Genomic DNA, 10360 nt, shown 5'->3' with positions numbered 1-10360 from the left:
TCTTACTCTCATAAAAGTGGCACATTATGGGCAAATGAAGTATACATGCCAAGTACGAAGTATTTTGGTCCAAAAAAAATTGGAATCTGACTTTAGATCTAACTTTAAGTCTACACAATAACAGAAACAGGACTTCCCTGGTGGTGCAGTGGTTAAGAATCTACCTGCCAATGCAGGGGACACGGGTTCGAGCCCTGGTCCGGGAAGATCCCAGTTGCCGTGGAGCAACTAAGCCCGTACGCCACAACTACTGAGCCCGTGTGCCACAACTACTGAAGCCCGCGCGCCTAGAGCCCGTGCTCCGCAACAAGAGAAGCCACCGCAATGAGAAGCCTGCGCACCGCAACAAAGAGTAGCCCCCGCTCGCCACAACTAGAGAAAGCCTGTGAGCAGCAACGAAGACCCAACGCAGCCAAAAATAAATAAATAAATAACAGAAACAAGTTAAACTGCACCACGAAGAAGCAACAGTCAAATCCAGGAAATGGGACTTTGTACAGGTCGATGGGATATTTCTTCAATATGCCAATGGCTTGAAAAAAGTAAGACCAGTGTCGGGGAGAAGGGGAGAGGAAGGCGTAAGATAAATAATAACCATAAACAACATGAGAACTATCTTGTTTAGATCCTAATTCAAAAAACTGTAAAAAGGGCTTCCCTGGTGGCGCAGTGGTTGAGAGTCCGCCTGCCGATGCAGGGGACATTTTTAAGAAAATCAATGAAAGTTGAATATGGAGTGGGTATTAAATAATATTAGGGAATTATTAACTTTTGAGTATAAAATTGCCATTGTGGCAATATTAGAAAATGTCCAAACTTTTTTGGAAATTAATGTTAAAATATTGAAAAGTGAAATGACATCACGTTTTGTATTTATTTTAAACTACTCCAGCCAAAAAGAAGAAAAGGTGGGGTGAGGTGGCAGGGATGGGAAAAAGAGATGAAACAAATATAGCTGACTGTTGACAAGCATGAAATCTGTGTAATCAGTACAAGGGTACACAGGACTATTGGCTCTACTTATTTGTACATTTCGAAATTTTCATGACAAATTTTTAAAGACAAAAAATTTATTTTCCAAGTTTCATGAGGTTTTTCTTACCCATCTGGAAAATAATGGGAATATTAGAGACTTTAGTTTATCATATGTTTGAGAACTTGAATGCAGAATGGTTCAATTATAAATACAACACACATCTCTGAATTTATTCATAATTAAATAAGACGTATGTGGCAATTTGGAACTTTCATTATATGAAAAGAAAGGAATACTCATTATTCCTCCCCTGATATATATGTTGACTATTCAGTGACACTGTATAAACATAGAGCAAATGATGGAAGAATATATTTCCTTTAATAAAACCCCATTATTCTGCTTGTGAAGAAGGGATTGTATCTCAGACTTCTAGCCCCAAGATGAAACTGTCCAGCATCATTCAAATTGTAGCACAATCTTCTTTTTAACTGAAACTCCCATTAAAATATGCAGAGGGAAATTGTACTTTCATAATCCACTTATTTCGTATCCATTTCTAAGGAAGGGTGCGTAGGTAAGCCTTATCACTCTTCTTTTTTTCTGTCTACATTTTAGTGCAGTTTACACTCTTGAAAAAACGCTAGCTGTCATTTAAAAGAATACATCTTTTCTCCAGCTCTGGATTTTTGTGATTCTTTCTTCGTTATACCACTTGTGAGGGACTCATGGTCATGATAAATGAGGTTTTATGGGATAATCCTTAACCATTTTAGGGTTACAGATCCTTTTGAGTGTCTGTATCAGTCGGAGTTCTAGTTACAAGCAACAAAAGCCTATTCTGCCCAATGTAAGTGGAATATTGATTCATTAAAGGGATATTGGGTAGTTCACAGAATTTCTGGACATGGTGATGAATTAGCTTTGGGGCTATGGAAGCAGAAACTATATCCAAAATCTTTCTGCAGAACTGGTGCCAGTAAGGACAGCCCTGCGGCCTCTCTGACATCCTCCATGGCGTCAGGACTCACTCTTGGTATGACTGCCACCACCATCAGGGTGTACCCTACATGCCCCCCACCATGTTTTCATCTCCAGTTCAGGAACAGTGGTAAAGGGACCAGTGTTCACCACTCGAGCTCTGCATTTGTCTGGTATTTTTAGGTTTAACAATGGGAAATGAACAAGGCTATCATATCCCAGGCAGATGAAGAAAAAAGGATAAATATCTAATACAAAATCTCTAATGAATGTAGATCCCCCCCCCAAACACACACACACACACACGCACAATTTTACGCATTTCTGAAGGTTCTTGAATTTTCAAGACTCATCCGTTGGGCTCCTAGAGAGAAAGTGGGGCCTGGTGTGCTGGCGATTGTCATCATTATTTGAGAAAACAAATCCTGCTACACAATATAAAGCCTATAGAGAATTAGCTCTTAATTTTCTAAATGAAATAGTTAGACTTATTTATATAACGGTTTGAGTTCTAGATGAGAAGTGTGGATATGGCTGTGTGTTTAAAATGAAAAGAGTTTATGTAAATAAACTCTTTCATTATGAGCTTTATGTCCATAAAATTCCTCAATTATCATCATGTTAATGAAAGGAGATTTTTATTACTACCCATGTAACCGTAATATTAGTCAGGGCCCTGTGTGTCCTGTCCTCAGCTGTGAATCATATGTATATGTATATGTATATCTATATCTTTATGCAATCCAGCTCTCAGAACTAATTTCAAACGAATTTTAATTTTTTGGTTACATTTCTCAAGAAATATTAAGGATCTAATTCGCAATTCATGACGATACTTGTTAAAATCTGCTCTCCTGGGCTTCTCTGGTGGCGCAGTGGTTGAGAGTCCACCTGCCGACCCAGGGGACGCGGGTTCGTGCCCCGGTCCGGGAGGATCCCACGTGCCGCGGAGCGGCTGGGCCCGTGAGCCATGGCCGCTGAGCCTGCGCGTCCGGAGCCTGCGCTCCGCAACGGGAGAGGCCACAGCGGTGAGAGGCCCGCGTACGGAAAAAAAAAAAAAAAATCTGCTCTCCTTACCTTCCTTCCCTCAGTCTCTCATATCCTCTAGAATCTCTGGAGTTGTGCTGTCTCATAAAATAGCCACTAATCACACATAACTATTTAAGTTTAAATTAATTAAAATTAAATGAAATATAAAAGTTCCTCAGTCACACAACCCACATTCGTGTACTCAATAGTCACGTGTAGCTAGTGGCAATGTTGTTGGACATTTCAGGTAGAGAACAATTCCATAGTCGCAGAAAGTTCTACTGAACAGTACTGTTCTAGGGCCTCACCTCCACAAACCACCAAACTCTTTCTGACACCCACCCAAATTGCCATCTGTCACCCCCAGCATCCTCAGCTCTTTGAAATGAAATGGTAACACTCTGTTTCAACTCTTTCTCCTTTACTTCCATCTCAGATCACCTCCTTCTCTACTATTTTTTTTTTTTTTTTTTACATCACAAATAGATCCAGGGACTGAGCTAACAAAGACAGAAAGCTCTCTAAGAGAGATATAAGCATGAAGTCAGGCAGGAAATATTTACATGTTAAGATGCCTTTTCACAATCACATCAGTATAATAATACTATTATGTACTAAATGTCTTCTGATGCACTCATCACTTCTAATGCTTATAATAACCCTTCAGAATAAAAATTACATTAAAGTTACATTAAATTTTATTTTAAAAACAAAAACCTGAGGCTTGGAGAACGTAAATCTGTTACCTACAGTGACACAGCTAGTAAGGAGTTAAGGCCAGAGGTAGATACATTATTTCCTAAATGTAAGGCCCACTTTCTGTCAGCTCTACCACACTGAAAAACAGTATCTCTCTGAAGATATAAAAATGGACATTCCCATGGCAACACAAGAAGACAAGAGTAAGATTCCCAAAGAGCTCCCTTAGATATGCTAACTGAGAAGCCTTTGCCACATACATTTTTTTTTTTTTTTTTTTTTTTTTTTTTTGCAGTACGCGGGCCTCTCACTGCTGTGGCCTCTCCCGTTGCGGAGCACAGGGTCCGGACACGCAGCCTCAGCGGCCATGGCTCACGGGCCCAGCCGCTCCGCGGCATGTGGGATCCTCCCAGACCGGGGCACGAACCCATATCCCCTGCATCGGCAGGCGGACTCTCAACCACCGCGCCACCAGGGAAGCCCTGCCACATACATTTTTAAATAAGCTCCTTGAGGAAAGAAAAACCAACTTGATCATATCCCGGCATAGTCTGGCCATGGGCATTTTAAAGATTCAAAATTCACTATGAAAATGACTAAGAAATGTTTTCCATTTTGGACTTCAACAACACTTTCCAACTCCTCTAGTTTGGCCTTAAAAATAAGTACAAAATGTATAGTCAAATAAGCAGATAGAAAAATGCCAGTTTTACCCTCATTACTGATAGTCTATGCGAAACCATCTGATTTTAATCTCCCCACTTGATTTACCTTATGTTTTAAAAATTCGTCCAGCCAGTGAGGAATAAACGCAAAACGAGTATAGTGTTATGTTCTAGGGTTTGCTAGAAATTCAAATGTGGGCGTTACCAGTTTGCTATAAAAATCGAGGTAGGAAGTACTTTAATTACACAAGCAGAAGCAGAAAATGCACTTATTTCCCTCTCAAAAATCAAGTTAAGAAAAAATATTTTCCTCTTCTGGAATTTAAGAAGAGCTTGGTTTAGTAAAATAAAATGATACATTTAGAAGAGAAAAGGGGAAGTTGGACCTTGCTAACCTCTCCATTTTCCTTTTCCCGGTTGTTCAGCACATTTCCATTTTGTCAACAGCAAAATTGTTTTTTAGAGTGAAATTGGACCAAATTCTAGCCCAGAGTATTGGTATTTGTCTCTTCCTGGCTTAGGAAGTGTGTGTGTATCTCCAGACAGAATTTCACACACATTATTTAATCAAGCTATTCAGTGGTTTTGCATGTAAAGTGAATTTGGAGAATTACATTCACTAACGTCTGAGAGCTCTTTACCAGCATCATATGTGGTTTCAAATATTAACAACAACTGTTGAATGGGAGATAATATAATTTTCAAATACTCTATCTGTTCAGTGAAGAAAGTATAGATTAGGTTTTAATGAATCTTGATAGACTAAAGAATGAATTTTTTCTGCTCTTAAATGTGGATTATCATAGAACCAAGATGAGAAAAAGAGACAAACACAATGAGAAGAGACCACTACAGTGACTTTCAGGGTAGAAATAAACCTCTTCTCAGTGGTAGTTACATCTGTAGCCCTATCTTTTCTATCTTTTAACCTAACTAATCTTGAAATATTTTCCAACTCTACTGCCCTTGGTTTGCACTTAGCAAAGCATTAAATCCTCAGGATTTGTGAACAAGCTTTCTCATTAGTTCACAAACTACAGAAATGGTTCTAATAGTGGTCTAGAATTAGAAATAATAGGATGTCACCAAACACCAAACTGAAAGTCCTCAGTTACTTACCCTCACCCCCTTTCCAGGTCCCACTCAAATGTCACCTCCTTTCTTCCCTGACACCTACAGTCAAAGTGGCATCTCCTTCCCCTTCGGGCTGCCACTGCCACATACACCGAGTCTAATGAACTCATGAAGAAAAGGAGTTTTTTCCCAGCTAACAGCATAAGAATTGACTGGAAGGCTAGAGATGGCTCAGCAAAGATCAGCAACTAAGTCAGCCAAAGGGGATAACAATTTTATCAAAAATTTCAATCCTCAAGTCACTCTGGAAGACAGGCTGGTGGGCATGACCTGGTTCACAAGATCACACCTTGGCTAGAGAAATGCACAGCAACTGGAGTTACAGCTGCCCAAGACTGCAAGGGAAAGATAACTCCCAAACCAGAATCAGGCACTGCCATGAAAGAAGGGGGAAAGCAAAATGAGCTTCGCCGTTCATTGGGCAACTTGTCAGCCTCTGCCTACCAATGCCCTCTGGTGCTCATCTTCAAATGTTATTTGAGTTGCATTTTATTATGTAGCTTCTGATTAATTTACTTACATTTTATTTTTCCTACTAAATTGTTAGCACCTTAAAGGCAAAAATAACATGTCTCTAAACTACCTACAGTGCTTCATACAAAGGAAGTGCTCAGTAAAATTGTATTGATTTAAGACTAAAAGCTATAATTGCTTAAAGGTTTGTTCTACATCACTGTAAAATCACTTTCTAGGTTCTTCAGCCATTTATTTTGGAAGCCCCCTTAAAAAGCTAGGTTTTTGGATATTTGCAGCTGTTTTTTTCTTTCAACAATATTTGGTATTTCCTTGGCAAGAGAAGCTGCTGGAATAGTTGCTGAGTATGAGAAGAATGTGTCAACGAATGAGGAGTTTAGCATTCACATACGGCTTATTCACATAGGGCTTAGCATTCACATAGGGCTTATTCAAATCTTCAATATTTACTGCACACCCTAAAGATATGAGGTATTGCAAAGTAATGAGACTGTACCCAGTAAACTAAAGGATCTGAGCTCTGAGCTCCAAGAGTCAAATTATGTCAGACCACCAGTTCAATTCTCCGCTGAAAATACTGCAAATTAGATCAGGTCCTAACCATCTACAGTGAACAAAAGGCTCTGCACAAGTGGCTATCAACCGGAACTCCAGAGGCTCATCTCCCGCAGCTGCCCTTCCCAGGCACACGCTGTCTGCAAGGCAAGCCACGGAAACGTGATGCCTTCCTTTTCCGCTAACTGGCTTTTTCACTCTGGGTATTATTTGCTCCCTTTGGTCTTCAGCTTCCTCTCCCGTAAAATAAAGATGCAGGATCAGAACATCTCTCTGGTCCCTCCTGACTCTACTATTCTTTGAATCTATGTATCTATGTCTCTCATCTTTAAATGAGCACCACAGTATACTTTATACCTAATAATAATGATAATAATAATGTCTAACATTTACTGAGTCCACACTATGAGCTAGGCTGACAGTTTTACCTAGCTGTTATTGTTATTAACCACAGTCGTATCAGGTGCTACTGATAATTGCCATTTTCTATGTGAAAAAAAATGAACCTGATGTCTATCTATGAGAAACTAGGGTTGTAACTAAGTAGCAACTTATGTTAGATCACAAAACAAAAGTTTTTAGGGTAAGGATTTATATCCAATTCCGTCTCACTCCAGACCTTGAGTTATTAATTCCTACCGTCTACAGCCTTGAAAATGTCCAGTCACCATACATTCAGCCTTGTTAAATCAATGATGAGAGAGTATTTACCTAAACTACTGACTGGAGACTGTTTCAGAGCATTGATTAACCAAATATCCACAACTATTTCAATACCAGAACACGGATGCTTTTTTTTTTTTGCCGCAGTACTACGTTATCATTTCCTCATCATAATTCCGTGTTCAAATGCATGCTGTGAAAGAAGAGTAGGTGAGAAACCGTCACACGGCCCACCATCATCTGTGGAATGTCTATTTCCATGGGTCTTAACTGCCTGGAGTGCAGCAGGAGACTTCAATCTCAGTCATTTAAAGGAGTGGTTGGTCAGACTCATAGATATAGAAAACAAACTCTTGGTTACCAGTGGAGAGAGGGGAGGTAAGAGGGGCAAGATAGGTGTAGCGGATTAAGAGGTTCAAACTATTATGTATAAAATAAATAAGGTACAATGATATATTGTACAACACAGGGAGTATAACCTTTAAAATTTGTGAATCACTATGTTGTATACCTGTAACTTATATAACATTGTACATCAACTATACTTCAATTTTAAAAAATCAAAAAGTGAGGGACTTCCCTGGTGGTCCAGCAGTTGACTCCACGCTCCCAATGCAGGGGGCCTGGGTTGGATCCCTGGTCAGGGAACTAGATCCTTCATTCCACAAGTAAAGATTCGGCATGCTGCAACTAAAAAAGACCCTGCACACGGCAACAAAGATCCTTAGTGGTGCCGCAGCTAAGACCCACTGCAGCCAAACAAATAAATAAATATTTTTTAAAATAATAAAAAATATTAAAAAATCAAAACGAGAAAAAGCAGTGGTTGGTTTTTACAGGTGATTCTCTGGAAGGAAAGATCACATCTGTGTTTGATTATTCTCTTGGCTGAAGCAAAAACCTTACCTAATGAAATACAAAATTGTACAAACGTAAGATTATTTCTGTCACCCTCATTTTCTCCACGCTGCCCAGGCTACCCTTTATCAGTAGTGCTGCTTCTCTCTCCTCAGGCTTTATACCCTCATCCTCTCTCCTTTTCAAAACCTGTTCTTGGAAACTATTGAGACACATCATGTCCCAAAGTATTTAAGAGTGACAGTAATTAAAAGGTATGAGTGCTGAGACCATCTGTCTTAACATGGCTTAATTAAGAATATACATCAGCTGAGGCCCCCGGACCGGCTTCCACGGTTGCCATGACGGCGGCCGTGTTCTTGGCTGCGCCTTCCTTACCTTTCCGCCCGCGCTCGCCCTCTGCATTTTCACCATCGCCACCGCCGTTGCATATCATCTTCCCCGTGTCATTGGAGCTTCCTTCAGGTTGGTGTCTCTGCTGCTTTACTCCCTTGTTTGGTTCATGGTAGCAACCATTGCTGACGACAAAGATGGACCAATACAGAAATATCTGCTGATCTTTGGAGTGTTCGTCTCAGTCCTTATCCAAGAAATGTGCCGTTTTGCATACTATAAACTTTTTTTTTTTTTTTTAAGCCCGTGTGGGCTTGAAGAGTATAAAGCCAGGGGAGACAGCACCTTCGATGCGATGAATGGCTTGTGTTTCTGGTTTGGGCTTTGGACTCATGAGTGGAGTATTTTCCTTTGTAAATACCCTGTCTGGCTCTCTGGGGCCGGGCACGGTGGGCATTCATGGAGACCCTCCCCAGTGCTTCCTAAATTCAGCTTTCATGACGCTGGCGATCATATTGCTGCACGTGTTCTGGGGCACTGTGTGTTTGGACGCCTGTGAGAAGAAAAAGTGGTACGCCCTTCTTGTAGTTCTTCTCCCCTACCTGCTGGTGTCAGCCCTGAGCTTCATACATCCTCGTTATGGATCAAAGCTGGTGTCGCCATACATCGTCCTGGGGCTCACGGGCGTCTGGACATTCCTCGTTTCTGCCGGAGCCTGAAACTCTGCCTCCTCTGCCAAGACTAGGACTCCCTCCTCTTCAAGTAGCGCTCCAGATAACCGCCAAGGACCGGCGCTTCTGAAACAGTAAGCTGAGCCTTTAGAAGAAGCGCAACTGTGTCTTCTTCTAAAAGTCCATTTTCCTGGTGAAACTTAGAATAAACAGTACTATCTAGGTACGATATGGCTTTCATGCAACGGCTTTCTGAAAGGCATACATCAGTGGTGTGCAGCCCGGCTGCAAGTTGGAATCACCTGGGAAAACACAAAGACTAAGGTTCTGGGCTCCACCCTCCAGATTTAATTGGTCTGGGCATTTGGTAATTTTTTAAAGCTTCTTAGATAAAACTCCGATGTGCAGCCAGGTTGAGAACTATCCATGTCCAAATAGGAACTTTCTGAGAACACCATAAGTAAGTAAGAATGAGATGTTTAGCTATCTCCTAACTCAGTTTGTGTTGAGCAAGTAACTATCTGAATGTCAAATAGAAGTCCTAGTTGGCCTTTGTCTTTTTAAGTTCTGAAGTCACAAAAGGCTAAAGGGCTATCATCTCTGTGAACTGTTTTCTCGTACTTCACTAGTACTCTGTTTTATGAGAACATGGTAGTCTGTGCTTCTAACTACAATAATAAATTGCACTGACTTACTATGATTAAAAAAAAAAAATTCTTGTCCTGTATTTCTTTCCTTTGTTCCTGTTCTTAACCTTGGTTGCCTTACTTTTTTAACTTTATAATCTCACAGGCTGTGCTTTCATCTTAAAATTTATCTTTCTAGTTCTACCTTTTATCTTTTACCTGTTAGGCTTTCCGTTTTTAAATCTATTTTAAATTTTTAGTTTTTGTCATAATGTCTATTAGACTTATTTATTTAAATTCTAAATTTTTATACTCTTCCCCCAAATCTTTTTTAAAACTCCGATGTGCAGCCAGGTTGAGAACTATCCATGTCCAAATAGGAACTTTCTGAGAACACCATAAGTCAATAAGAATGAGGTGTTTAGCTATCTCCTAACTCAGTTTGTGTTGAGCACGGAACTATCTGAATGTCAAATAGAAGTCCTAGCTGGCCTTCGTCTTTTTAAGTTCTGAAGTCACAAAAGGCTAAAGGGCTATCATCTCTGTGAACTGTTTTCTCGTACTTCACTAGTACTCTGTTTTATGAGAACATGGTAGACTGTGCTTCTAACTACAGTAATAAATTGCACTGACTTACTATGATAATTTAACCCAAGTAAGCTTTTTATTATTAAGCTGTATTTTTCTATAGTTTTT

General features: G+C 40.1%; 1 pseudogene; it reads left to right on the top strand.

The window, feature by feature from the left end:
• The first annotated feature begins 8375 nt into the window (after positions 1 to 8375).
• LOC102985188 (gamma-secretase subunit APH-1B-like) lies at positions 8376 to 9145 on the top strand (annotated as a pseudogene).
• The last annotated feature ends 1215 nt before the right edge of the window (positions 9146 to 10360 follow it).

Source organism: Physeter macrocephalus, chromosome 1 (assembly GCF_002837175.3).
Source record: "Physeter macrocephalus isolate SW-GA chromosome 1, ASM283717v5, whole genome shotgun sequence".
NCBI lineage: Eukaryota > Metazoa > Chordata > Mammalia > Artiodactyla > Physeteridae > Physeter > Physeter macrocephalus.
Note: the sequence above shows the minus strand (reverse complement) of the source record. Positions and strands in the feature narration are given on the sequence as shown.